General features: G+C 36.7%; 1 long non-coding RNA gene across 1 annotated transcript in view; it reads right to left on the bottom strand.

The window, feature by feature from the left end:
* Positions 1–26,837, bottom strand: part of LOC148954980 (uncharacterized) — a 147,894-nt gene that overhangs the window by 120,655 nt on the left and 402 nt on the right. The window contains exon 2 of the long non-coding RNA XR_016142772.1: positions 4,724–4,894. This is a non-coding gene — a long non-coding RNA (uncharacterized LOC148954980). The remainder of the gene's footprint in view (positions 1–4,723; positions 4,895–26,837) is intronic.

Here is a 26,837-nt window from a genome sequence, read left to right as displayed (position 1 = left end):
AGCTCCTATCTACAAAAATGTGGAATTTTGTATTTTTTGTCAGAAGAAAGATCACGGCTGCTTGTTTATTTATTTTTTTGTTTTTTTTTTCCCAGGGGTGATCGTGTCGATCCAGTAGTCCTAGAATATCTTAAGATAAACTTTGCCCATTGTTTACATATAGTATTGGTTGATGGGAAGTATAAAGACGTTTCAGGAGGGATTTTTTTTTATGGAGGGGGGTCGTAGGAGGGGGTTACGGGGGAGGATCTTTCCATGGAGGTTGTTTCCTTGGGGGAATGGACATTTCTATGAAGGGGGCGCCAGATTTCCCAGCATTATTTAAAAAACGATCAGAAATTAAATAAAAAAAAAAGTTTTTTCAACTGAAAGTAAGGAGCAATATTAAAACTTGAAACAAACAGAAAGTATTACGTATTTGAGGGGGTTTGGCCCCTAGTCAATACCTCGCCCTTTTCGCTAAAGGTTTTTAAGTACTTTCAAAAGAGCTATCTATTCTAATTAACCGGCCTTTGTGATTCAGGGGGTTTGGGATTCGAACAAAATTCGAAATTTAGCGTAAAGAGCAAGGTATCCACTAGGGGGCAAACTCCCTAATATACATAATAAAACATACGAATATAGAAGTTCCTTACGTAAGTTAATTCGTAAGTTACGTCAGAACAAAATTTCGAGAAAGCCATTTAGCCAAAAAAGGAAAAATTAATATGCGAATTTCGTTTTAATTATTCATGTACGGTGAGCCAAAATCAAAGCTGCATTAATTCAAAAATGTTCAGAAATTAAATAAAAAAAACTGGTTTCGTTTTTTCCCCTCCTCAATACTTCGCTCTTTACGCTAAAGTTTGAATTTGTCACACTTCTTTATTTTTTAAAACAATAAAAAACTTTAGCGTAAAGAGCGAGGTATTAAGGAGGGGACAGCCACTTTCATATACGGAATAGTTTCTGTTCGTTTTAAGTTTTAACGTCGCTCCTTACTTTCAGTTAAAAAAAACTAGTTTTTTTTGTAATTGTACAAGGAAACCAGTCTCGAAAAACCCGTCCAACAGGCTATTCTCAAGAGACCGATATACATTAATGATTGCAAAGCCGTGGTTTATGATTTACAATATTTAAGCTATTATTTTTGGGGGTTTAAGGGGGGAAAGGCTCCTAGGTTAGGTTAGATTACGAATTTAATATTTGCTATGCTTTACCATCCCCCCCCCCCCTAATGTGCAAATGTATAACCCAAATTTGTTTATAATCTATTATATATTCATCCTATTTTATTTCATAAGCATTAACCAAATTTGACTTTTTAGAAGTGTCCATATAATTCACCAGTACCTCTTTTTCCACATCCCATTATGTGACATATAGTGCCAAGATAGTGTGGGAAATGATTAATCTACAAGTACTGTGATTAGTGGTTTATCGGTGAGGAATTGTTACCTAGTCAAAAGGGAAAATTAATCCAAATTCTTAAAAAGGATGTAACCTGTTTTCTCTTATGTGAATATAATTTTTTTTTGCAATAAGATCGAAGGGCGTGACACCAATTAATTTCTTTCCGCTTATTTCCAATTGATTGAAAGATTGAGTCGTCTACACAAATAAACTAAAATGGGGTACAATCTTTACGTTCAAGATTAATTTTGGGGGAGGGTTGCTGGACCTACTCCCAGTCCTTATAAATTCTCAAGACGTAGAACTAATTGAAAACGTGTACTTTTCATTAATGTGGTTGCCAGAAAAAAAAATTTATGTAGTCGACTATATTTTTCACAGTTGCAAAAATTAAACATTGAACCGACAAAGAATATTAACCATTATTAGGGGGGAATTTAGTAACAGACAAGGTTCAAGAATGACATTCAGTCAAACTTGAATGAGAAAATATATAATAATAATAATCTGTATTTAAAAGCCAATTAAAGCCATATACAAAAAGACAAATACTAAAGAAAAATTACACTTCATTTGACATCCTTCCCATCAATACAAAATTTCCTACTGCCACAATATAACGGGGAGTCCTAGACCTCATTAACTCACAAAGCAGCCTATCTTCTCCCTCCTGGATAATTAATCCCCTTAAATGAGATAGTGGCTTACACCGGAGGAGGAAATGGCCCAACCCATAATCATTTTCCCCACATCTCAAGCAACTACACCCGGCCTCCGGACCTTCCCTCTTTTTCCTTGCATCCTTAGTATAAATTGAAAGACAATTTGCTCGAATCTGAATCCAAATCCTCAAATATTTAGTGGGCAATCCCAGCTTCAAATAAAACTCCTGACCAAAATTCTCTTTTACTTCTCTATACAAAGCAAGACTCGGAGATTTGTCCACAGCTGCTTGCCATAGTTGCACTTCTTGATCTTCAAGTCTTGTACTAAATTCCTTGAAGAACTTTTCATGATCCTCTGGCCCTTTTCCCTTCTCCCACGAACTTGAAAATCCATTCTCATCTAATATCCTTTTGATTTGTGCTGTCCATGATGTTTTGTTACACTGAAGGAGAAGATCTTTATATGCTGCTCGGACAAGTCTAGTCTGGGGAAGTTCTAGAATTCTTAACCAAAATTTGATGATTTGTGTATATCTTTTCAATTTCAGGTTAAATATACCAAGATCACCTTTTAAAACTAACGTATGTGTTGTATTGTGTAGGCCAAAAACTCGTTTATAATATTGAAGTTGAAGGGTTTCTAGTTGCTTTGCCGGCTGATACCCCCATATTTCTGATCCGTAATGTAGGATAGGCATAATTTTAGTATTAAATATATGTTTGTGGAGGCTTAGTTCCCTTATTTCTGCTGTTAGTGTGCTTCTGTATATACCAAATAATGCCTTTCTTCCTTTCTGTGCCATTGTTGTAATATGACTCGTCCATTTTCCATTTTGACAAAGGATGAAACCTAAGTATTTGGCCTTTTCCACCACTTCCAGCATTTTTCCATTCAATAAAAATTGTGGTGCTGATTCCAAGGGTTTTTTTTGCTAAAAATCATGACTTGGGATTTCGTGACGTTCACCTCTAGTTTCTTCTCTAGCAAATATTTTTCAAGGAGATTCAAAAGAGTTTGTAAATCATTATTTGTCTTTGCCAGTAATATAATGTCGTCTGCAAATAGTAGCATTGACATATTCAGATTTCCCAGTCGGAGAGTAGGTGCCCATCTTTGTCGGAAATAAGGAACAATATCATTAACAAACATAGCAAATAATTTTGGCGAAAATGTACTTCCTTGGCGCACGCCCTTTTCCGAGAAAAAAGGCAGAGATATTCCCTTCCTAACTACTTTCACAAAACTTTTAGTCAATGAATACATAGATGATAGAATTTGTAAAAAAGAGGCTGGTAGGCCTAGATTTGACAAAACATTCAGCAATAAAACTTGATCTACACTATCAAATGCTGATTTCAAATAGATTAGGGCCACATATAATTTTCCTTTACCTTTGCAGTGCTTTTCTACAAGAGCATTAATAACAAAAACTCTATCAGCTGTGGAATAACCTGGTCTGAACCCACCTTGTTCTTCTTGCAAGATTTTTTTCTCTTCTATCCACATTCCCAGCCTTTTATCTATAATTTTTTCTAAAACTTTTCCAGCACTGTTTAGGAGGCTTATTGGTCTATAGTTGTTATGTGTAGTGGGATTACCATTCTTATAAAGTGGGAGAATAAGCGAGGTTTTCCAGGTCATTGGCCACTTCCTCTTTGAAATTATTAGGTTAAATAATAAGGCCAAAAAAGGTAAAAGAACAGTCCGAAATGCTTTGAAGATCTTCATAGGAATTCCATCGGGCCCGGGAGCTGAATCACCTCGTATTTTGTTAAGTGAATCTTCAATTTCTCCCGGGGTGACTGGGTCACGCATAACACATAATCTTCCTGGTTTAGTGGGAATGATGCTCCTTCACGGTTATCTAGACCTAATGTCTCTTGTAGGTGTATGTTGCTATCTTGGGTATCTTCTTGTAGTAGTTTGAAGTAATCGGGCCAAGTTTCGGGGGCGGACACCTCTGACTGTCGGTCTTTTAGCCTATCTCTTTTTATGATTTTCCAGAACTCCCTACTGTTATTTTCTCTAAAGCACTTTAAAAGAGTGGCCTTTTCTTTCCTTTTTATAATTTTCCTTTTTTATTTTTATTAATTTTTTTGTGCTCTTTACGTACTAAACGGTAACTTGTTAGTGTCTTGATCTTTGATTCATCATTCGGTGCATTCTTTACATTATGTAACATTTTATCCAAATTAACGCTACTGAATTTACATTCTTCGTCATAAAAACTTTCATTCTTTTTCTCGGCTGATTTTACTGATACCGCTTAAAATTTGTGAAAACCTATTCGGTATTGTTTCCGGGTCGGCATTCGGTACCTCGGCCTCATACTTCAGATGGTCTATTTCTCTCGCTATGGGGTCATTAATTAATTTCTCATGGACCAGTGCCCATTGTTCATGTGACCAATTGCAATTTATTCTAGGAGGTAAAATTGCTATCTCCTTACTCTTCCTCTTTTCTTTATTCACATACCTCTCCTCAATACTCCTCTCAAACGAACAATATTCCCTTCTAGAAATAATATACTCTACTTTAGCTGGAAAGTTGTCCGATCCTGTTCGATGTATCACTTTCACATTTAGGGATTCAATTTCGAGCCCAGTGTCAACCAATATATAATCAGTCAAACTAAAGCAAGGTCCTGAAACACAAGTGTACTCACCTAAGCTACCATCCTCACCAAATCTCCCATTACCAATTGCCAAATCAGAACCTCCACACAGTGCAAGCAGTTTCCTTCCCCATGAGTTAACTCTCCTTTTTCGATCTTGGCTCATTCGTGGTATAAAATACATTGAAGGAATAATCTCCGCTACAGGATCGTCCTCATCATCTGAAACAAAATTCATATTTAGTACTGGTTGTTCAGCAGTGTAAGCGTTTAAATCGCCTATTAATAACACTGAATCTCCTTTATACCGAGATCTAATAAGAATAATTTCATCCTCTAATATTGCCCAAGTATCCTCTTCACAATATGAACTATTTTCTGGTGAAATATAAATACACCCCAATATAAACCACTTCCCCAAAAAATTCAAACGTAACCATATCAAATTCTCAGACATACTTGGCAAACGACTTAAACTGGAAAATTTATGTTGCTTGACTAGCACTATTATTCCTCTTTAGTTTCTGGAATTCCTTGATGTCCTTCTGTCTACCCGAAAAACAACATAACCAAACACTGATATTTCCTCTACTGGCAATAACCATGTTTCAACTAAGCAAGTTATTTGTGAGTCCAAAAATGAACTATTTAAACACACATCTCTTTTACTACTTAGACCCTGTACATTCCACGTAGTAGCTGATAGTTTCTGTATATGGCTGTTTCCCTATCCTATGACAAATGGTGGTCGTTCTGCTAGAGTTTGGCCACATTTTTTCGGACTATGACTTTTTTGTTTCTTTTCCGATTTTGGTCCTTTATTTGGTCTTACATTTATTTTATCCTGCTTACAATCGTTGCTTGGGCTTATAATCATATCCAGGTTCCTTTTCCCTTTCAGCCTATCCCTTTTTGCGTGGCTTCCACTAGGAATGTTAGGGTTTAGTACCGCAGCCGGCTTTTCTATGATCGTTGTATCTGAATCGCTGTTTGAGATGCTTTCAATTTCAGGATCTGAATCACTATCGCTTGACGGGGATAGCATATAAGACCTTCTCGGGATATGGTTTTTTGTGCTACTATCTTTATTATGAGTTTGTTTTTCCATAGTTGGCTCCGCCATTTCCAGCACTGTTTTTCTCTCAAAGTCATAAACAAACGTCTGTTTGTCTATGCATAATCTAGTTCCGCGTAGCTTCACAATTCTCTTTTTGCTTATAGCTTGGGATAATAAAGGTCTTAGGGCCGTACGAGCCTCGCGTTCATCTGGCGCTACTCATATCCCCTTTTGTTTGAAAAGGTTCGCAGTCCTCAACAAAATGTCTCGTGTAACTTTGGAATTGAACTTTACTAAAATAGGGCGTGCGTTTTGTGGTCCCATTAAACGAATAGCATCCCTGAATTCCCACTTTGACAATTTTAAGCTGGGCACAGTATTACTAATTAGCGCAATTATATCAACTAACAAGGTTGTATTCCATATAAGGAGCTGGGGAAAATTATAAAACATCAAATTTGTCTGTTTCATTTCTTTCTCAAGCAGCATATTTCTCTTACGGGATTCTTCCAGCTCTGCTCGAATGGTTGTCAATTCTTGAGCTGTATCAGTTTGCTTAACATTAAACTCTTTCATTTTAGCTTCAATACTTGCTAGGCTTAGTTTAACGTCATCGATACTCTTCGACAAGCTAGGGATTTCGAACACTGCCTTTTTTATCTCTTCAAGGGCAAATGCTATAGGCTGTCCTTCCATCCTTTTTCTAATATAAAATGGAAAATTATTAGCTTAACTTTCTATTAAACATGAAACGAGGACGCGCAAGGGGGGCTACTTCGTAACTTGTACGGCCCCCCAGTTTCAAACAGAACAGGTGGTAGATTCTATTCGTCAATCTTCTTTTGAATCCAATGTTAAATCATATACCACCATTAAAAGGTTTATAAATCTTGTCAAACTGGTTTATAACTCTTTTAAGCAGAGTATCACTATAGATTTTATTTCGTCTCCGCACTGAATGAATGCCAAATCGCATAATTATTAATTTCTTCTTTGTGGCAAGGGTTACTTATTAGGAGGCTATGATCCAAATTTTGAACCAACTTGCACCACTACGGGCATGGGTATTATAGTGTAGACATTATGAATTTTTAACCAGTACTGCGCTTAAAAAAAAAATCTTGAATTCTGTAATTTATTACCCTCCCCCCATCTCCTGCTCAAATAAAAATATTTATTCGCACCAATTCATTTTGGATTTTAATGAAAAATTGGATCTGAATATTTTCACGAGGACGACCCACAATACTTGCACCACTACGGGCATGGGTATTATAGTGTAGACATTATGAAATTTAAATATCAATAGGCTGAGAACCGTATAATAATTTTCTCGTAGGTTATTTGCACATGAAATCGGTCGCAATGGCTTATAAATAAAATTAATATTTTTTGACCTTGTTGTCATGGCTGTTATCTACATATATAAAGATAATATGGACATAACATTTAGAAGATACTCCACCCTCTCACCCCCCCCCCCCAAAAAAGATTTATAAACATTGCTTCGCACCAATTCGTCTTTCATTTTAATAAAAAATTGGATTTGATTATTTTTATTAGGACGAGCCACAAGCTCACAATGCACCGCTATGGACATGGGTATCATAGTATACAGATTTCAAATTTGAATATCAATAGGCTGAGAAAGGTTACCGTATAATGATGGCCATGTAGGTCATTTGCACATAAAATCGGTCACAATGGTTATAAATAAATAAACAATTTTTGACCTTATTGTCATGGCTGTTATCTACATGTCTAAAGATAGTTTGGAATAACGATGAAGTCAAAATTTATTTCCTTTAGAAAGTGATGGCAGTAGATCTGGTTGAATATCAATAAATTAACATGAATTTTTTGAATCCTATTGAGTAATTCTTAGTAATTTTGGGGTGGGGTTTATTGAAAAAAGAATCCCCCCTAGCTGTGCCCCTGCTCATCAAAAGGCTAAGAGTCATATTCAAGGAGGTGGTCACATGTCCAAGGGCATATCCGTGATTAATTTTTGTGGGGGGAGGGGGTTACAAAAGAGCTTTAAAAAAACGCATCAACAATTTGTTCATATGCGTTCTTGGTACGTTTTTACGATTCGGACAAATTTTTGGGGGGATTCAAATCCAGATCTTCTCCCTTGGATACGGCCTTGCGCATAGCCGTCAATTAGTTGACATAATGACAATTAAAAAAAAGATGAAGCCACATTAGCCCTTATAGTATGTAACTTGGTTAACTCCACACCAATGGGAGAGGATGAAGAAAATACAACCAGTTTGTTTATAAGTATATATAATCTCTATTTTTTTATATTTTTTTTTTAGTTTCGCTTTGAAATGTAATATCGAGGGTTCCAAGGGAAATGAAAAGGGATTTATATCGGCTCTGATAAGTTTAGATTAGAGACAAATTTATGCTTTGAATTCAATTTTGGTTTAAAAAACTATATCTAAAAAACAAATTCTAAAAATGCCTGGACATTTGGCTTAGCACTTTTGTGATTGGAAGCAAACGTTAATGTTGATTTATTGCTTCCAAAAAATTGTAAAACTTATTTAATATTTAAATGCTCTGCCCTGTATTTCAGTCCAAGTTTCATCAAAATCTAGGACCCCGGGCGTCTTGCACGGTTGATTTTATATGAAGTGACTCATTCAAACCCTTGGTCAAGTCCTTACCCATTTCCTGACTTGTGTCTGGCCTACCTCATAAGCAACCCAGACACTACTTGCATAGCCCAATAGGGATAATCCACTGGATACCCACCACCTCTCATCCCCAAGTAAAATGATTTATAAGAATAGCTTTGTATTGATGCATCATTAATTTAAAAAAACATCAGATTTAATTATTTTTGTAAAGACGAGCCAAAGCCGTACCCAGAGGTGGGGGGGGTTTACGGGGTTTGCCCCCCCCCCCCGAAATGTTTGTCTGACTCGTAAAAACGTAAGAAAAATGGATATAAACGAATTTTGTATGCATTTTATGAGGGTTTTTTGTGTAACCCCCCCCCCCCGAAATTTTTTTTACCATTAGGCTGAGAAAGGTTACCGCATAATGTTTTCGCAGGTCAATTGCCCATGAGTTTCTTTTTCGGCTTCTGGAGAGTTTATTTTTGAAGTTTTCCTGAGATAAATTTACCATTTGAATTTTCAACTTTTTTGAGACAGAACTTTCATCAAGAGTTGGTATTGCAGAAGGTTGGCTTTCTGTCTCATGACGATTCTTAATTATGGTCTAGAGATCTTTTTGGTACAGAGATCTGTAAAATTTATCCTTTATTTTCTTGGATTCTATACAGGACCGTATCCAGGATTTTCTTCCGGGGGGGGGGGGTTAAAAATGGATTATTTTCGGGGGTGGAGAGGTTTACAAAAAGATACTCATAAAAAATTTGCTTATGTTCATTTGTGTTACGTTTTTACGAGTCGGTTAAACATTTCGGTGTGTGTGGGGGAGGGGGTGAGCCCCCTAGCCCCCCTGGACACAGCCTTCGTTCTATGTATATATCGTTTAGTTTTTTTGTTCTTTTGTAGATGTTAAATAACAAAAAACGAGGAGAAGAAACTTATACCCCATTAAATTTGAGTTTTATCTTGTTATTTTGTTCAGCGTAGTTAATTTCCAGATATAAATTATGTTTTTAGGAGGAGACCCCCCCATCCCTTAGGGCAAGGATTGTAAGTTATGCCCTGGGGGCATATAAGGTTTTTATAGAAAGCTTTGTTGTAGAAACTTCAAAAAGGACTCATTCGATTAGAAATTCAAAGAGCTAGCGCCCTTTTTAATAGTCGAAAGTCATTGGAGGGCAACTAACCCCCCTCTCACGCCCACCATTCCTCCAAACACATCCAATCAAAATTTTGATATAGCCATTTTGTTCAACGTAGTTGAAAGTTCTGAAAATTATACGTTTGAGCAGGACACTCCCCCCCACAGTCTTCAAGGCAAGGGTTATAAGTCATGTCCTGGGGCATATATGGTTCTTGTTGAAGAAATTGCTCGTATAAAATCCAGAGAGGGGCTCATTTAATTGGAAATTAAAAGTCCTAGTTCACTTTTTAAGCTTCAAAAGATATCGGAGGGTAACCAGCTCCTCCCCCCTAAACCTTTTTTTCACCAATGCATCCAATAAAAATTTTGAGATAGATATTTTGTTAAAAATAGTTCAAAGATCATATAACAAAATTCCGGTGTTGACACAACCTCCCAGGGCCCGAGGACAGGTGTTGTAAGTTATGCCCTGGGAAAATATATGGTTCTTATTTGAAGGGATGCTCATAAGAACTTCAGAGGGCTCATTTGATTGGAAATTGAAAGTTCTAGTTCAGTTTTTTAGAGTCAAAAGAGATTGGAGGGCAACAAGCCCCCCCACGCCCCTTTTCCCACAAATAAATCTAATAAAATTTTGAGATAGCGATTAAGTTAAAAATTGATCAAAAGTCAGATAATAAAAACTCAGGTGTCGTCACAACCCCCTAGGGCCCGGGGGCAGGCGTTGTAAATTATTCCCTGGGGCATATATGGTTCTTATGAAAGGTATCCTCGTATAAACTTCAGAGAGAGGGCTCATTTGATTGGAAATTGAAAGTTCGAGCTCACTTTCTAATAGTCAAAACGGATGCTCGTATAAACTTCGGAGAGGGTTCATTTGAATCGAAATTAAAAGTTCTCGTTCATTTTTTATGATTCAAAAAAGATGGGATTGCAACTAGCCCCCACCCCTCCACGCTCTAAATGAATCAAATAGAAATTATGAGATACACATTTTATTAGGCATAGCTCAAAGTTCAGTATCAAAAACTCCGGTGTCGAAAAAGCCCCCCCGGACCCGGGTGGAGGCTTTGTAAGAAATGCCCTGGGGGCATATATGGCTGTTATGGAAGGGATGCTCGTATAAACTTCATAGAGGGCTCATTTGGTTGGAAGTTGAAAGTTGTAATTCACTTTCTATGAGTAAAAAGTGATCTGAGGGCAGCTTGCCTCCTCCCATAAGTAGAGGACTAAGTACCATTTCTACCGCTGCTATAGGAATTCCCATACTATTTGCTGGATTCTCTACACCTTTTCAAAGAGAGTCAGTACTCCCTCACATGGTATACACTATAGTTTTAAATGTACAGTGCAAAAAGCGTGCAAACCTACAAAGTGGTCAAACATGTTTTGAAACTTTAGTCGAGATTGTATAAGACAATCAGACTGGTTTTTTGGTATTGATATCAATTTCACATGAATATGCATTACAGTTTCACGTGCACATTGCAAAAGCGTGCAGTACGAGCGGGGACTCCCAACTGGTTCCTGCAGTCTAGCTTGTTACACAAGTTTGCTTCAACTCCACGTTTTCAACCAGACTGGTTTTTGAGACAACACCCATAAAGTGAGCAGTACGAGTGGGGATTTCCCACTGGTTCCTGAAGTCTAGCTTGTTACACAAGTTTGCTTCAACTCCACGTTTTCAACCAGACTGGTTTTTGAGACAACATCCATTTTTTAGGGCCAATCAGAGAGAGAGAGAGTGGAGGTTACTCCATATACGATAACTTGATCGGTAATTGGATTCAAATAAAAAGGAGTGATTTTCATTCGTCCTTGAGATTTTGTATAAAATGCTCATGCGTTACGATTAAATTTTAATAATGTTTTGACACATCAGGGATAAAACATTTGATATTATTGACTTGGAAGCTATGGATACATCGATCTATAATGTGAGTACAGTTTACTAAATTTTCTTAATTTATTTCCAAATAAAATAATTTTACCACCCCTCTAGTAAATTCAAATTCAGGGGGCATAGCCCTCCCCCAACAATACAAACTCTACAATATGATGATTATAGTCGCTAGAAAACGTAAAATACGCTCTTTTTTCCATTATGTAAACCCCATCTTCCCCCCGCCCATCTGTTTACAAGTTTAATTCATTAATTACAAATAGTTCTTTTTTCCAAAATGTCCTTTTCCCATTATCAAAAATAGAGTGTGCTGTCTTTTTCCGGTCTAAATAAAACTATCTGTGTTTATAATCGTGTTACAAAAATGACAGTTTCATAAGACAAACTTCACACGTTTCTCTTATCGGCATAGATTAATGCCACATGCGCTTTGTGATTCAAGACACGTTGACAAAGAGTTTGTTTTTTGGCCAAATTAGACGAGATAATCTATTTTCAATTGTATTTGATGAAAGAAAATGGATTTCACAGATGATTAAGAGGCTTTTATAAAAATATACGGCGGAGAAGGGGGGGGCAATTTATCAATTCTAACACCTTCGTTGTAAGGTGAAAAACAAAATGTAAAAGATGTTTTCTGCTAGAAAAAGGTATTTCTTCGCATGAAAAGTAAGGGGGAGGGGGGAGGGTTCTGTGTGCAGACACGTATACCGTTTGACAAGAAAACTAATGTGGTCATTCCGACACGCAACACTGTAGTTTAGTGTTTGGTTAGCTTTTAATTATAGCATATTTATGGCTGACTATTTCTAGATCTATATTTTAAATCATTTTATTGAATTTGATGCAGCGGGAGGAGAGGGGGATTCTTTGTGCAGACTAATTTTTTCTTCTGTAAAAAGAGGAATCGTTTTTCCATACTAAATTTTGTCTTCTTTTTAAGGATAATTTTGAAGAGTCCGCCCCCCCCCTCAAAAGAGAGCTAAGGCTAATGGCGGTACTCCAATGCAACAAGTAGAGATAGCTGGCTCATCGAGAGCCACCCACATCCATTCCAGACCGGTGCTGCCTGCCCAAGACCCACTTGTCCCAGCCCCTATGCAGCCGGGTAGAAAGCTGAAAAGAGAGTGGATTGTTGCTCACATGATGGTGAGCCCCGCTGCACCAACCCCCCAAGCCAGTGATATCGCAGCCGCCACCACATCTATGCGAGAAACGGACGTCACCGTCCCATCTATCTCCCATCATGCTTTGCCAGGACCATCCGGCACTCAACTGCAGTCTGAATTTGGAAATGTTAGGATTTTTACTTTATTGCTATTACAAATATTAGATTTGTAAAAAAAACGGGTAGATTTGTAGGAAAAGGAATCTGCTTCTAGTCTGATCACTATTTTTTATGGATGGCTAGATTTGTAGGGAAAAAGAGTCAGTTTTTTTTAATGAGGTATTAAGACAATTATTGAGTTGATTTTTTTTTACCGTATTTTATTGCTATTAGTCAAACGTTGCGATGTGTGTGCGTATGTGTGTGTGCATGTGTGTGTGTGTGAACGTGTGTGCGTGTGTGTGTGAGTGTGTACGTGTGTGTGTGTGTGTGTGTGTGTGTGTGTGTGTGTGTGTGTGTGAACGTGTGCGTGTGTGCTATTAACAAAATTTGTAATTTATTATGCACATGTTTTGTAAATAATGCTATAAGCAAAAATTTGTAATTTATTATGCATTTGTTTGATAAATACGAATCCAATTAAGAAAAAAAACACATTAAACTTATAGATTTGTAGGAAAACGAATCTGCTTCTAGTCTGATCGCTATTTTTTATGGATGGCTAGATTTGTAGGTATAAAGAGTCAGGTTTTTTTAATGAAGTATTAAGACAATTATTGAGTTGATTTTTTTTACCGTATTTTATTGCTATTAGTCAAACGTTGCGATTTGTGTGCGTATGTGCGTGTATGCGTGTGTGAGCATGTGTGTGTGTGTGTGTGTGTGTGGGTCTGTGTGTGAACGTGTGTGCGTGTGCGTGTGTGAGTGTGAGTGTGTGCGTGTTTGTGTGTATATGTGTTTGAGAAAGAGTTAGAGAGAGTGAGTGAGTGAGAGAGTCTTTGTGAGAGAGAGTGTGTGTGAGTGTGTGTGTTTGTGAACTTGTGCGTGTGTGCTATTAACAAAATTTGTAATTTATTATGCAAATGTTTTGTAAGTAATGCTATAAGCAAAAATTTGTAATTTATTATTTGCATTTTTTTGATAAATACGAATCCAATTAAGAAAAAAACAACATTAAACGGATAGATTTGTAGGAAAAGGAATCTGCTTCTAGTCTAATCGCAAATTTTTATGGATGGCTAGATTTTTAGGAAAAAAGAGTCTGTTTTTTTTAATGAGCTATTAAGACAATTATTGAGTTGAATTCTTTTAACGTATTTTATTGCTACTAGTAAAACGTTGCAATGTGTGTGTGCGCGTGTATGAGCATGTGTGTGTGTGTGAGTATGTCCGTGTGTGTGTGTGCGTGCGTGTGTGTGTTCGTGTGTGCATGTGTGCGTGTGCGCGTGTGTGCGCGTGTGTGTGTTTGTGAACGTGTGTGCGTGTGTGCGTGTGTGCGCGTGTGCGTGTGTGTGTGTGTGTGTGAACGTGTGCGTGCTTGCTATTAACAAAATCTGTAATTTATTATGCACCTGTTTTATAAATAACGCTATAAGCAAAAATTTGTAATTTTATATGCATTTGTTTTATAAATAATGCTATAAACAAAAATTTGTAATTTATTATGCATTTGTTTGATAAATACGAATCCACTTAAGAAAAAAAACAACATCTTGTTTGATAATTAATATGAATACAAATCCGACTAATAAAAAAATAAATAATGTGTTATAATTGTGATAAAACTTTCCTGAAAGAAAAAAACTCAATCCATTCATTTTAGTTTCAGGGGGAAGCTACAAAAACAACTGCCTTCCCTGGCCCAAGACTTCAAAATATCATGGGTAATTGTCCCCTCTCGCCGGATGATGTTAGTGAAGGTATGTCATTTAGTATCCCCATGGATTTTCAATTTACAACGGAAAAAATGGATAGCCTTATGCAAATTGTTGGATCTAATGTTTCCGGGGACATTTTTGACGATGACTTTACTATTAGTGAATTGGGTCCTGTGCAAATAGGTGCAGGACATGAAAATAGTGTCGTGTCCACGGAACTACATGAATTTTATCTGTTAGAATCTTCTCTAGGTCACTGGAAAACACATAGTATGCATCTTACCCCTCCCAAGGAAAACCCGGTTGAAGGGGGTGTCGTTTTAACACACCCTTTAAATGTTCTTCATACATACATCTACTAAATTTCATCACTTATTGAAATTCAGATTCAGAATGGGGGGGGGGTCAGGGGGGATTAAAGCATCAGTCAATCAAAAAGTTTATTTACAAAAGGGGTCATCTGGGGACATTTTTTATTTTCATTTTTCAACTGGCAATCAAACTTTTTACCCTGGTCTAAATGAATTTGAGGGTAACTTTTTCAATTGGGTTAATAAATTAATATCAACTTTAGACACGTTTAAATAGAGGGGAAGCGGGTCCACAATTTTATAAATTGAAAACATGGATCTGAATCTCAGTAGATTTAAAAAAACTTCTTTTTAAGAGGGGCGGGTAGTAATTGACAAAAAAAATGCCACCAAGATTTGTCGGCTACCAAAGGGGTCCAGAGTTTGAATTTTGAAACAGGGCTGCAATGCTTTAAATATGCATTTTTAGCACCAGCTCATAAAACATTAATAGATGATTCATCAATGAAAAATCTCGACGGACTTGCACGTACTGGTGGAGACAATTTCCCTAAAGTAAATTTTGATTGTTTAGAGGGAAAGTATCCGGTTTCCTTAAAAGAAATAACCATATTTGAAAAAGCAAACAAAAATCTCGGGATTGGGGGGGTTGTTCTCCAGTATGACACAGAACTTGTAAATGGGGGAAAGAAACCGAATAAAAAATGTGTTTTATATTCAACTAGGGCACCGTTGGTAGATAATGTTAAAAATTGGGTTTGGGTTATCTATGAGCCCCCCAAAGATGTAAATTCCTATGGTAATTTTTTCCCCGTTAAGGCAATAAGTCGACTCTTATCTCAAGGTGTTCAGAAAGTGGAACGTTACTATTGCCCCATGTGCCGTTCCCCATTTACATCTGAAAGAACATTCTCGGATCACATGAGATATTGCAAACTTCATGGCAATCAAAGAATAGAAATGCCGGCAGAAGGCAAAGATACTTTACAATTTAAAACTTCCAAAATTCCCTGCTACAAGGTTTATAAAGAATTTTTGGACTGTGAATAAAGACTGGTGGAGGTATCAGACCCATCAAGGTCAAATATAGTCAAGGAACACAAACTAGTTGCTTGTTCCAATGCGCATGCCCGTTGCGATTACAGCAATAAAATGCGATTGGAAGAGTGAAATGCAATTGGATTAGAGTGGCGCGCCACTCTAAGTGAACCTAGATCAACCCAACTTTTTGGATATCTCTCTCACTATGACTCTGTTTGTGTGTCGTGTCAAATTTTGACTGCACGATTTCGGAAAAAAGAGGCGTGAGAGGCGGCATAGTTACCATCCAATCTTTTTGGTCACTTAAAAATGGCGCTAGAACTTTTAATTTCCAGTCAAATGAGCCCTCTTACGATATTTTAGTACCACTAGGTCGCACCCACACACAGAAACTTACACACATACAAAAAAAACTTACACACACACAAAAAAAACTTAGACACACACACACAAAAAAAACTTACACACACATAAAAACTTATACATACACAAAAGACTTACGCACACGCAGAAACTTGCACTATTTTGAGCAAACTATAGGATTGTAACACTTGATTGGCCCGTTTATATGAAATTTTAAACCAGTGAAAAGCACGAAACGTCTTTGAGTCACACTTTTTTAAAAAGTAAATTTGTTGTTTCCCTATGATTAAATCCCCAACACCCCCCCTGCTCTGAGTTTTGAAAGTGATTTCACGACATTGTTTTATTTTTTTCACACACATAAAATCTTACACACACACAAAAACTTACACACACACGCAAAAACTTACACACACACAGAAACTTACACACACACATGAAAACTTACACACACGAAAACTTACACACACACACACACACAAACTTACACAAACACAAAAACTGACACAACCACAAAAACTTACATACACACAAAAAAATTTAAACACACACAAAAACATAGAAATACAAAAAAACTAACACACACACAAAAACTTACACACACACAAAAAAAAACTTACACACACACAAAAAAAAACTTACACACACATAAAAAAAAACTTACACACACACAAAAAAAAATTTTACACACACAAAAAATTTACACTCACAAAAAAAACTTACACACACACAACTTACACATACACACACAAAAACTTACACACAAAAAAAAGAACTTCTCCTATTGTTGAAAATGATTTCACAACATTATTTTAGTTTTTTTTTCTTGACCCAAAATATTTTTTTATCATTAACCGTTTAGAGACCAATTTAATCAGCGGGGAGAAAGTTCAAACTGAATCGTTACTGATATTGATATTATTGAGTAATCTACAAACAGACAAAAATATCCGGAACTTTTTTTTTTCTTATAGCCTTGACTTTGAATACATTGTTACCCTCCACTATAACTTCGCTAATACTTCCTTCTGTCAATCAAGCCATCTCCTCCAAAACACTTTTCAGTCTTTTTTTGTTAAAATTTTTTTTTATTTCAACTCACCCACACGGGTTTTTCTACATTTGTACCAGAGAATTGACCTAAGTTTCACATTTGATTGATTAACTTGGAGAAAGTTCAAATAGAATCGTTACTGATATGATATTAGTGCGTAAACTACAAACTTACAAAAATATCCAGAACTTTTTTTCTTATAGCCTTGACTTTGACGACTTTGTCGCCCTCCTCTATAACTTCGCTAATATATCCGTTTGAGAATCAAACCATCTCCCCCAACACACTTTTCAGTCATTTCTTGTTAAATATTTTTTATTTCAACTCACCCACACGTGTTTTTCTACATTTGAACCAGAGAATGGACCTAAGTTTCACATTTGAACGATAGAATTGTATTTCCCATAATTTTCTTATAGGAAACTAGAGTTTATGATCAAAAACCCTTATTAGCTCAGATTCTACATAAACAGTTTATTTTTCGATCCATACCTGGACTTAAGTTTCACCTATGAACCGACGAATTGTATTTTCCATAATTTTCTTACAAAAGTTTACGGTCAAAAACCCTTATTAACTTAGATTTTTCTCTAGCAACTCGCCCTCCACTATAACTTCGCTAATACATACTTCTGCCAATCAACCCGCAGCCCAAAGAGACACCCACAGTCCAAAGAAACACAAACAGCCGAAAGAGACATACACAGTCCAAAAAGACTCAAAACAGCCCAAAGAGACACACATAGCCCAAAGAGACACATACGGACCAAAAAGACTCAAACACCCCAAACATACACACAGTCCAACGAGACACACACGGACTGAAGAGACATACATCCCAAAGATACACACGCAGCCCAAAGAGAAACATACAGCTCAAAGAGACGCAAATGGCCCAAAGAGACGCACACATCCAACAAAGACACACAAAGCCCAAAACGACGCAAACACAGTCAAAAGAGACACACACAGACCAAAAAGATTCAAACTGACCAAAGAGACACACAGCCCAAAGAGACACACACACAGGCTAAAAAGACACACACAGCCCGAAGAGACACACAAAGCCCAAAGAGACACACACACAGCCCGAAGAGACAAAAAAACGCTCATACAGACACATACAGGCCAAAAAGATTCAAACACCCCAAAGAGACACACCTGGCCCAAAACACACAACCAGCCCAAAGACACAGACTTATATAAAAAAGATTCAAAATAAAAAAAAAGTCACACCAAATACAGCGACACACACAGACCCCAGATATACAAAAACGAGAAAGAGACACACACAGCATAACGATACCAACAAATCCCAAAGAGAAAGATACGGAACAAAAAGATTCAAACAGACCAATGAGACATACATAGCCCAAAGAGACAAACATGACACCTAAGAGACACAAACAGTCAAAAGAAACAAACACAGACCAAAATGACTCAAACAGCCCAAAGAGACACACATAGCCCAAAGAAACACAAACAGCCCAAAGAGACACAAACATCCCAAAGAGACACACACAGCCCAAAAAGAAACAAACAGCCCAAAGATACACAAACAGATCAAAAAGACTCAAACCGACCAACGAGCCACACATCCCAAAGATACGCGCACAGCCCAAAGAAACACACACAGCCCAAAGCTACAACCACATACAAAACAGACTCAAACAGCACAAAGAGACACAAACAGACCAAAAAGACACAAACAGCCCACAGAAACACACAGCTTAAAGAGACACACATAGCTTCAAGAGACACAAACAGCTTAAAGAGACACAGACAGGCCAAAGAGAAACACAACCCAAAGAGACAAACACCGACCTAAAAGACTTAAACAGCCCAAAGAGACACATACAGACCAAAAAGACTCAGACACCCTAAAAAAGACACACAGTCCAACGAGACACACACAGCCTACAGAGATACACGTCAGAAAGATAAACCCATAGCCCAAAGAGACACATACAGCTAAAAGAGACGTACACGGCCTAAAGAGATGCACGAATCCAACAGAGAGACACAAACCCCAAAACGACACAAACAGCCAAAAGAGACACACACAGACCATAAGGATTCAAACTGCCCAAAAAGACACACAGCCTAAAGAGACACACACAGCCCAAAGAGACACATACAGGCTAAAGAGACATACACACAGGCCTAATAGACACACAAAGCCAAAAGAGAAACACACACAGTCCGAATAGACAAAAAACGCCCATACAGACACATACATACCAAAAAGATTCAAACATCCCCAAAGAGACACACATTGCCCAAAGAGACACACATGGCCTCTAAGAGACACAAACAGCCAAAAGAAACACACACAGACCAAAATGACTCAAACAGCCCAAGAGACACATACAGCTCAAAGAGATGCACACGGCCCAAAGAGACACACACATCCAACAGAGACACACAAAGCCCAACACGACACAAAAAACCAAAAGAGACACACACAGACCATAAAGATTCAAACTGCCCAAAGAGAAACACAGCCTAAAGAGACACACACAGCCCAAAGAGACACACACACCGGCTAAAGAGACACACACAGCCCTAAGAGACACACAAAGCCCAAAGAGACATACACACAGCCCAAAGAGAAAAAAAACGCCCATACATAAGAATACTGACCAAAATATTCAACCACTCGAAAGAGACACACATGGTCCAAAGGGACGCACACTTTCCCTATGAGACACAAACATCCGAAAGAAAGATCCGTAGATCAAAATGATACACAAAGCCCAAAGAGACACACATAGCCAAAAGAGACATACACGGTCCCTTAGAGACACAAACATCCAAAAGAAATACACACATAACAAAATGACACAAACAGCCCAAAGAGACACACATAGCCCAAATAAACAAAAACAGCATAAAGAGACACAAACACCAAAAAGATACAAACAAAGAACAAAATGTCAAAAACCGCAAAAAGAGACATACACATACAACAACGACACAAACACCAAAAACGGACACACATCCAAAAAAGACACACACTGCCGAAAGAAACACAAACATCCCAAGGAATCATAAAGAGTCTAAAGAGACAAACGAAGTTTTTTTGCCATCTACATACCTCTTAGTATCAACTTCTTCGTATAGCATAACGCTAAACTATTTTAAATTGACAACACTGTTCAAGCACCACTTGCGTTTTATACAGAACATGTCGGAGAGGTAGAGCTATCCATTATTAAAATTCTTTTCTTGCCATCTACATCTCTCTTAGTATCTACTTTCTAGTATACTATAACATTAGACTCTATTTTAAACTGACAACACTGTTCAAACGCCATTGGGGTTACCTTAACTGCTAATCACTTTAACCCTTTTTCTCTATCGTCAAGTACATGCTCTGGAAAGGTACCTAGGAACATAAGGCAATTCAGAGACCAGAGGGGAATCCTCGCTCGTAACTGGTAATCACTTTAACCCTTTTTTCTCCATCGTCAAGTACATGCTCTGAAAAGGTACCTAGGAACATAAGGCAATTCAGAGACCAGAGGGGAATCCTCGCTCGTAACTGCTAATCACTTTAACCCTTTTTCTCCATTGTCAAGTACATGCTCTGGAAAGGTATACGTCATTATCTTTAGAATAAATAAACTATACCTTTTAAATAATTTCTCCAAAAATATTTTATTTAGAGATTTCACGTTAAAAAATTATCCAATCACTAATTACCCCTTTTTTGATCTTGCCTCCTATCAATTCTGAGTTTCCGGGTAGAATTAGACAAAGCCCGTCTTAATCACCAATTTGGTAACCCTTTCGCAATAACAAAAGGCTTAGCAGTGATTACATCTCATTGTCGGCGACAATTCAATCAGATCAGAGTTGTGCAAATGGAATACCTTTTCTCAAATTGAGTTAGCTTCTATTTCATAGACAAAATATTTGAATTCCTTTTATTAACAGCCAGCTTATTAACACGTTTGACCAGTTTTGATTGGAATTTGTATTTTTTTTGCCAGAAGAAAGATCATGGATACGTGTTTATTTATTTTTTTTAAACTGGTATTTTTTCAAGGAAGCCCATAACACTTTGCAGAAACCCGTCTGCTAAGGCAAGTACCGTTCGTAGTAATAGGTGACTGACCCGTGGCAAGCCAATGTACCGGTTAGACTACACTGTATATTCATGCCTCAGGCGAGAGGTAAGACAAATTACGCAATCACGTTTTGTATCTATTAATGCTTTACAGAAAACCCGTCTGCTAAGGCAAGTACCGTTCGTAGTAATAGGTGACTGACCCCTGGTAAGCCAATGTACCGGTTAGACTACACTGTATATTCATGCCTCAGGCGAGAGGTAAGACAAATTACGCAATCACGATTTGTATCTATTAATGCCTTAACAGAAAAAAAAACCTGTTTGACCACATTATACACTGCCAAATAACCACTGGCTGTAGACTATGCCTTGGAAAGCTACCATGGAACGTGCCGTACGCAAATAACATAGAAATTGCTAGGGCGGTACGCAAATAACATAGAAATTGCTAGGGCGGTACGCAAATAACATAGTCCTATGGCGGTACGCAAATAACATAGAAATTGCTATATGGCTGCTAGAAATAGTACCTTGGTTACTACTGTCGACACAGTCCCACATAGCCCGGGGGCAGGCGTTGTAAACTGTGCCCTGGGGGCGTATAAGGTTCTATGGAAGGGATGCTCGTATAGACTTTAAAGAGGGCTCACTTGATTGGTAATAGAAAGTTCTAGTTCACTTTTTACAAGTCAAAAGTGATCGAAGGGGAGCTAGCCTCCTCCCCCCTACTTTTACCCCAAATCCATCAAATAAAAATTTGGAGATAGATATTTTGTTAGAAATAGTTCAAAGTTCAGATTAAAAAAGACCAGTGTCGACACAGCCCCACAGAGCCCGGAGGCAGGCGTTGTAAGCTATGCCCTGGGGGTATATGGTTTCTATTGAAGGGACGCTCGTATAAACTTCATAGAGGGCTCATTTGATTGGAAAATGAAAGTTGTAGTTCAATTTTCAAGAGTCAAAAGGAATCGGAGGGCAGCTAACCCCCCCACGTCCCTTTTCCCCCAAATGCATCAAATAAAAATTTTTAGATGGCCATTTCGTTAATAATAGTTAAAGGGTAAGATAACAAAATTTCCCGTGTCGAAACATCCCTCCAGGGCCTGGGGACAGGTGTTATAAGTTATACCCTGGGGGTATATATGGTTCTTATGGAAGGGATGCTCGTATAAACTTCAGAGAGGGCTCATTTGTTTGGAAAGTAAAAGTTCTAGTTCCCTTTTTAAGAGTCAAAAGAGATCGGAGGGCGACTATCCCTCCTCCCTCCACGCCATTTTCCCCAAATGCATCAAATAAAAAATTTTGAGATAACCATTTTGTTAAAAATTGTCAAAAGGTTAGATAACAAAAACTCTGGTGTCGACAAAACCCCTCAGGTCCCTGGGACAGGCGCTGTAAGTTATGCCCTTGGGGCATTTATGGTTCTTACGGAAGGGATAGTCGTATAAAATTCAAAGAGGGCTCAATTGTTTGGAAAGTGTAAGTTTGAGTTCACTTTTTAAGAGTCAAAAGAGATCCGATGGCAACTAGCCGCCCCACCCCTCCACGCTTTTTTCCCCAAATTCATCAAATAAAAAATTTAATGCATAAATAAAATAAAATCTAATAAAAAATAGTTCAAACATCAGATATTAAAACTTTTGGGTTGACACAACCCCCCAGGGCCCTGGGATAGGCGTAGTAAGTTATTCCCTGCGGGGATATATGGTTCTTCTAGAAGGGATGATCGTATAAACTTCAGAGAGGGCCCATTGGATTTAAAACTGAAAGTTCTTGTTCACTTTTATAGAGTCAAAAGAGATCGAAGGGTAATTAGCCCAGGGACAGGCGTTGTAAGTTATACTCTGGGGATATATATGGTTCTTATAGAAGATGTGCTCGTATAAACTTCAGAGAGGGCTAATTTGATTAAAAAATAGAAAGTTTTAGTTCAATTTTAAAGGGTCAAAAGTGACGGAAGGTTAATTAGCCCCCCCATGCCCTTTTCCCCCAAACCCATACGATACAAATTTTGAGATAGCCATTTGCTGACAGAAACCCAATTTTCACTTTGATACCAGTTTTGATACTTTGATTAACATTTGATTTTTTTTTTTTTGTAAGTTTGATTTTGAAATAAGGAATTTTTCAAAACGTGAAACTTTTTGCAATCAAAACGGACAAAAATTAATTAAAAAAAATTCAGAAAAATAAGTTTTTCAAAGAAAAGTAAAGGCCATTTCAAACTTAAGCTCAGTAGATACAAGTACATTTTAAAATTCAAACTCAAAACGACCAGAAATTACTATTAAAGAATAAATGAGACCCAAAACGAACAGAAATTAAATAAACAATCTTAGCAAAAACATACAAGAAGTATTAATATAAATGAATAAATAGATCTTAAAGCGAGTAATGCTTAGATTGAATACCAAAATCAAGCTTAAAACGAAAAACAAATATTCCAATTGAAGTATAAATGAAAATTAAAACGAACTAAAATTAAATAAACAATCAATGCAAACAAAAATACAATAGATATTAATGTGAATTAATAAATAAATCTTAAAACGAGTGAAACTTAAATTGAATATGCAAATCAAGCTTAAAACGAACAAAAATTACTATAAACAAGAGTTTGGGTATCACCTTCTTCTCTCACTGTAAAAGTCTAAAACCTACTGCGCCAGTGGCGCTTTAATGAAAACCAATTTTATGGCAAATATTTTCTTTTGTACTTAGTATTGAAAATAAACATTAAAATTATAGTGACATTTTTAACTGATGAGCTTTCAGCAGTTAATATCATTATATATCCAATATTCAGTTTAATTCGTTAACTCCTCCTTAAGTCGTTCTAGACAAATATGGTCCCAATAAGAAAGAGTGTTTAGACGATGTCTCCTTCCTTTGCCGTAAGCAAAAACTAATAGGCCTAATGCGTTTCTGACATTTAAACGAATACAAATTATATTACAAATATTTTCTTTTCCAGTTCTTACAGCATTGAAAAAAAAATAAGATTATAGTGGAATAAATTCTTGAACGGATGGATCTTTCAACAATTAATATCATTATACATCAAATATTAAATCTGATGTTGATATACTTTCCAAGACTGTTCAAGACGCATATAGTTTTCAGCAAAGCACCAATGACGCAGTTGGTTTTAGACTTTTACAGTGAGAGAAGGAGGTGATACCCAAACTATTTTTTGTAATAATTTTTGTTCGTTTCAAGCCTGATTTGCATATTCAATTTAATCTTCACTCGTTTTAAGATTTATTTATTAATTTACATTTATATCTATTGTATGTTTGTTTGCATTGATTGTTTATTTAATTTGACTTCGTTTTAATTTTCATTTATACTTCAATAGGAATATATTTTTTTTTCGTTTTGAGCTTGATTTGATGTTCAATCGAAGCATTACTCGCTTTAAGATCTATTTATTCATTTATATTATTACTAGTTGTATGTTTTTTGCTATGATTGTTTATTTAATTTCTGTAAGTTTTGGGTTTCATTTATTCTTTAATAGTAATTTCTGGTCGTTTTGAGTTTGAACTTTAAAAGGTATTTGCATCTGCTGAGCTTAAGTTTAAAATGGCCTTTACTATTCTTTGACAAACTTATTTTTCGGAAAGTTTTTTTTTAATTAATTTTGGAAAAATGGTCATAATGTCTGAGGACCCAGGGAATACTGCTTCTGTTGGATTTAAAATAAATCCTACCTGTATACTTCATTTTGCAGCTTTAGCTTTGCCTTGAGTTCTGCTTCATTTGCATATAACCCCCTTTTTGTTTCAAGGACGCACTTTCAGCCCTACCACAAGGTGCCAAAATCTTAAACTTTTCTAGAGCTAGCTGGAGCCTGTCATTTATTTAAAAAAAAATGTATATTAAAAGTAAATTGGTACTTTATTAGGGTGAGGATTTAATTATTATAGACTTTTATAAGCGTGTGAGGGGCATACAAATTACGTCTTAGACCAACATTTCAGAAATCTTCTCACTGGAGTCGTCCATCGAATTAGTCTTAGGGAAAATCCTCCTTTTCCATGGGTAGATATGCATGCGTAAACACAACTTTGTTTGATTTAGCATCCAAGCAGCGTTTCATGAGTGACAATAATTTCGATTCCCCCTAAACATGGTCATATCCAGGGGGGTTAGGGGGTGACTTTCAAAACGTAACAAAAATGAATATTAATATTTTTTTGGTGCGTTTTAAAAGTTTTTTTTTGTAACCCCCCATAAAAAAATATTTTAACCCCCCTCCCTCCACCCGAGAAAAAATCCTGGACACAGCCCTGCCCCTAGAGATGGCTTTTCTCTAGAGAATAGTGCACCGCAGTAATTGAAATAAAATTCATTTATATCTCCCCTCTGGACCTATTCTAGGCCCATTCAAGGAGGCAATTAGGAAAGGGTTCAATGTTTGTGTCCTTTAGAAATACAAATATTTTTAAAATTTTTGGACATTTCTTATTCGAAATATCAAATTAGATTTTGTTTTACTAATGGCCCACTCTCGGAAAAAAAAAGTAATGCCTATGGGCCTGGGTCTATTCAACCGGAAAACCGCTGTTTCCTGAAAATTTTCTCTGATATTTCAATTTACTAAGTCTTTGGGGTAGCATCATATTTTAGTTAGTGTTGCCATGTTTAATCAGGGAAAAAAATAACAAATAAGAATAATAGTAAAATAATTGGTACTTGTATGATAAATACCCTACCTAATATTGTTCATTAATCGACGCATTATAGAACCGTTTTTTTCGTTAGTTTCTTTCAGCTTAGTGTGAGACAAGACAAAGAGAAGTGATGGAATAGAAATTTCTGTATGGAAAATATACAATTTGGGCTATAAATTTGCACATTAGGGGGTGAAGGTAAAGTATTGGACAGTGTGAAGTTAGAAAACAATTCGCTACTTGTGCATTTTATGGTACACACCGTTAAGTCAAGTTTTGTTAATGCTAATGAAATATAATAAAATAGGATGGATATATAATATTTTATAAACAAATTTGGGCCATATATTTGCACATTAGGGGAGGGGTGGGGGGATAAAACATAGCATATATTAAATACGTGACCTATCCTAACCTAGGCACCTCCCCCCTAAACCCCAAAAAAACATTTTGAATATTGTAAACGCAATGAGAAATGACGCTTTGCAATCAATTTACGTCTTGCAAACACTCGTTTAGCGGGTATCCATTAGTAGTTCCTTGTACAATATATAGCAGTGTGTACCATAAAGTGCACAAGAACCAACAATTCTTACTACATATTATGCAGAATAATTGTACCTAACACATTAGGTATGTAGACCTGCTATAATTTAAGTTCTGTTTACTCTCTGTTAAGTGGTTTACGTATTTCTTGTTTTGTCATCCAAACGGGATAATTTCTCTTCGTTTCAAGTTTTAATGTTGCTGCTTACTTTCAGTTGATTTTTTTTTAATTTAATCTATTAGCAGAAGTGAACAACACTTTTAATTAGTTTAAAATTTTCTATGGGATTGCAAGAACCCATAGAATTGAGGTATTGCTCACTCTGTGACAAAGATTTAAACTTTAGTTTTTTGGAGTTGAAGGGGCAAAAAATGTGCCTAGG

The sequence above is a fragment of the Artemia sp. Qi Xiang Cuo genome, chromosome 2 (assembly GCF_049724085.1).
Source record: "Artemia sp. Qi Xiang Cuo chromosome 2, ASM4972408v1, whole genome shotgun sequence".
NCBI classification, from domain to species: Eukaryota; Metazoa; Arthropoda; class Branchiopoda; order Anostraca; family Artemiidae; genus Artemia; species Artemia sp. Qi Xiang Cuo.
This window is presented reverse-complemented; position numbering and strand designations above follow the sequence as displayed.